Below are 4,058 nucleotides of genomic sequence, written 5' to 3'. Positions count from 1 at the left end.
ACCATGCACTGGGGATTGTTGCAGATACTTCTGTTCATTATTGGAGCTGAGTCAAGCAAGGTATTTTAACAGAAAGAACACAGCAATGGTGTATCCCAACTAGCCAATATATTGTTTCTATTGAAGGGTGTCATGGGAGTGAGGAACCTTGTAAAACTCATGAATAAGTCACAATGGTACAATTAGAGTTGTTCAGAGCTACTAGATGTCTCCTTCTTATTCATGTGTGTATATATGTGTGTATGTATGTATGTATAAATGTATCCTTCTATGTGAGTCTGTGATCATGTTATTGTAGTGGTCCCAAATTGGGAGATAGATAACACCACTGGTATTTACAATGTCGGTGAAGCAGTTTAGTGTTTGAGTACTGTACTTGGGAGTCGGGAGATCTAGATTCAAATCTTGTCTCAGATATTTACTAACTCTATGACCAAATATAAGCCAATTCACCTCTTCAGAGTCTCAGTTTACTCAGCTGTAAAGTGGGGTTAGTGTAATACTTCAATTACCTATGTGACAAGGTTGTTCAGAGGAAAGTGCTTTGTAAACCTTAAAGGTGTGTATGTGTGTGTGTCTCTCATTAGGGACACAGAACATTCTTTTTAAAATATGTTACAAAATGTGTTCACTATTTTGTTAAAAGGGTTTGAATTTTTTTTTTTGCCCTTATATTTTGAGCTTTGCTTAGTGTAATTAAACATGGCTTGCATGTGCCTAGATCAGGCTTATAAGACAACAGAAATTCACGTCCAGTATGTATGACATTTTAGCTGCCAATACAGTTTATGATGATGCTCTGTTGAAAGGAAATGAAAACTTGTATCCAGTAAAGCTTGTCAGTATAGGTAGTAAGTAAGAATATCTCACAGGCCTTTGCACTACTTTTCATTAAGAGGAGATAGCCCCATTGTACAAGGTCTTAAACCCTTCACAAGCAAGTTCACTTTTTGAAGTACGTTTCTTTAGAATCCCACTAACAATGAAACAAACTTGCTAATTGTCAAAAGGCATTTTTTTTACCCCAAATAAATCTCCCTTATGCTCTATATAAATAGAAGGAAACTGGTTTCCAATATTCCCATTTATGCTTTGGCAGAATAAACATATTACAAATAGGTCATTGGAAAATGTCATTAACAGTTATTTGCCTATGCATATTAAATAATGCTTACAATTTCTGAAAATAAACATTTATAAATGAAGTAAATATCCTACAAAAATATAGATTATGAAAATATTACATATTCATGTAATACATAAACAGTTCCATAACATACTTATATCCATTCTCTAAGATATATTATAAAGTTTATGCCTGTACAAGGGGGGAAAAGGCATTTTGGAAGGGACTGAATTGATGTACCTAGAAATCAGGCATAGTTCCTAATCATTAAAAAGACTGTGTTTTTTCATAATTGTTTCCATAAAACACCTTATTTAAACAGACCTATATTAATTAGGGATGATGTTAGCCTAGACTTTCATGCCTATATTTGTATAAAATCTAAAGTTTGTGAGTAGCATGTGCCAGATTTATCTGATTAGCAAATACCATTTGTCAAAAAACATACAAAATTAAATGTAAAGTTACTGGCATTTGACAGACTGATAATATGAGGTTTTTCAAAAGGTACCTGAAAGGGCTTTTTCTCCCAACTAGGTGAAGGAGATTGAATCTTAGATCTAGATGACACATACAGGACCCACCAGGACTAGTAAGTAAAGAAAAGTAATGCAACTATTTGGGAAGTAAAGTAAGCTTATCCATGCAAATCACTTGTTTACCCTCTCACTTAGATAAGCGACCAAAGAGGTCAAGATATGGCTATAAGAATAGAAATGAATTGATGAAATGTGATGGTCCAATTTAGTGAAATAAATTCAGTTCCTTAATAACAGGAGGAGATTTTTAATATGTTTCTCCACTTGGAAAAATGAGTGAATAACTGATTGTTAACTTACATTCTCTCTAAAGGAGGGGGGGAGTCAAAAAGAAAAAGAACTATCTTAGAAAATATAAAATGCGTAGAAGGGATATTTTCAATTCTAATGTAAAAAGGAGTTTTTCCTCCAGTTAAAGTTTTGAAAAACAAAAGGAACAGAAGTAAAATTTTAAGTAACAAAATAAAACAAGATAGCCTGTTTAAAAGAAAGTCCCTGACAGGACAAAGTACAACACACATGGATGTATTTTAAAGTAACTCCATTGGGGAAAATTGGATTTGGAAGCAGGAAACCTGTTTTCAAATCTCAACTAAGCTCTTTACTATTGTGATGATGTCCTTGGTTAGGTCATTCCATTTCCTAATCTGTCAAATGAGGGGTTTAGATTTAACAATCTCTCAGGTGTTTCCAGTTCTAAATACTATAACAAATTTCATCACAATTTTAATAGGGCTTCTTAACTTTGTCCTTATAGCTCTTTTCACTACGCAAAAATGTGAAGGATGTATGATTTTGTCAGTGGTGGTGAACTCCAGGTGTGAGAATTCTCTTAACTAACATGGATTATAAACTATTTGTGATTTAATAGATAAGCCCTAGGGATTTCCTAGGAGCACATCAAATTTAGGTGATTTGCCTAAAATCACAGTAAGTAAAGTAAGAAACTTAGACTTATAGCACAGTTTTTCTGATTACACTCCTAGAAATTTATCTACTATGTGATTGTCTTTTTTTAAAAATAAGAAACTTAGACATAGCACAGTTTTTCTGATTACACTCCGAGAAATCTATCTACTATGTGATTGTCTTTTTTAAAAAATAAGAACTTTTGGGGGGGGGGCGGAGGGGGATAATGAGGGTTAAGTGACTTGCCGAGGGTCACAAAGCTAGTAAGTGTCAAGTGTCTGAGGGCAGATTTAAACTCAGGTCCTCCTGAATCCAGGGCCAGCGCTTGCTTTATCCACTGCACCACCTATCTGCCCCCCTCCCCCCCTTTTAAAGGTAAACCAACCGTTTTATTTTCCTCTGATTAGTTTGGGAATTTTGATAGGCAGATAGCTCTTTACAAGGGCTTTGGAGGGGGGTCTGGGGGCAGCACCAGCCGGCCTGACGCGATCCTTTTGTGCCTCACGAAACCGATTCCTCACTACCTTGCTATGGATCGCGCAGCTGACACAGTAATGCAGTTTCACATACAGTTTGGGCAGCACAGAAGAGTCGAAAACACTGGCCTCGGAGATGTCTCTGACGGCCGCGGCTTCCACGATGTTGGGGACTTCTTGATGACCTTGTTCTTAGGCACACAGCGGGCACAGTTGGTGCAGTGGCTGGGCTGAAAGTGACCTCGGCCCTTCTTGGCGTGCCCGTTGTTCCTCCTCTTCTTGGTCATCTTGTAAGTTAGAAGTTGGAAAAACGTGATTGTCTTTTAAAATTTATTTTCAATTAACAGAAGAGGAAATATAATACTTAAATAACCCTATCTTAGAAAAAGAAATTGAACATGCCATCATTGAGCTCCCTAAGAAAATATCATCAGGACCAAATGGATTCACGAGTTAACTCTACCAAACATTTAAAGAAAATTAATTCTAATACTGCATAAACCGTTTAGAAAAATAGGCAAAGAAGTTGTCCTATCAAATTCCTTTTATGACACAAATATGGTGCTGATACCTAAATAGGAAGGGCAAAAACAGAGAAAGAAAACTATAGACTTATTTTCCTAATGAATATTGATGTGAAATTTTAAATAAAACACTAGCAATGAGATTATAGCAATATATCACAAAGATCATACACTATGACCAGGTGGGATTTAAACCAGGAATGTAGGGCTGGTTGGATATTAGGAAAACTATCAACATAATTGACCATATCAATAATAAAACCAACAGAAATCTTATGATTATCTCAATAGATGCAGGAAAAGCTTTTGACAAAACACCGCATTTATTCCTATTAAAAACACCAGAAACCATAGAAATAAATGGAGCTGTCTCTAAAATGATAAGTGCTAACTACCAAAACCCTTAGTAAGCATTACCTGTAATGGGGATAAGCTAGAAGCCTTCCCAAAATCAGGGGTGAAGTAAGGATGCTCATTATCACCA

At 35.8% G+C, this 4,058-nt stretch overlaps 1 pseudogene; it reads right to left on the bottom strand.

Moving 5' to 3' along the window:
• Positions 1-2,963: 2,963 nt before the first annotated feature.
• Positions 2,964-3,337, bottom strand: LOC122750272 (annotated as a pseudogene).
• Between the last annotated feature and the right edge of the window lie 721 nt (positions 3,338-4,058).

Source organism: Dromiciops gliroides, chromosome 1, assembly GCF_019393635.1.
Source record: "Dromiciops gliroides isolate mDroGli1 chromosome 1, mDroGli1.pri, whole genome shotgun sequence".
In the NCBI taxonomy this organism is placed as follows: Eukaryota; Metazoa; Chordata; class Mammalia; order Microbiotheria; family Microbiotheriidae; genus Dromiciops; species Dromiciops gliroides.
The sequence above is the reverse complement of the archived record's forward strand: the minus strand, read 5'-3'. Positions and strand labels throughout refer to the sequence as shown.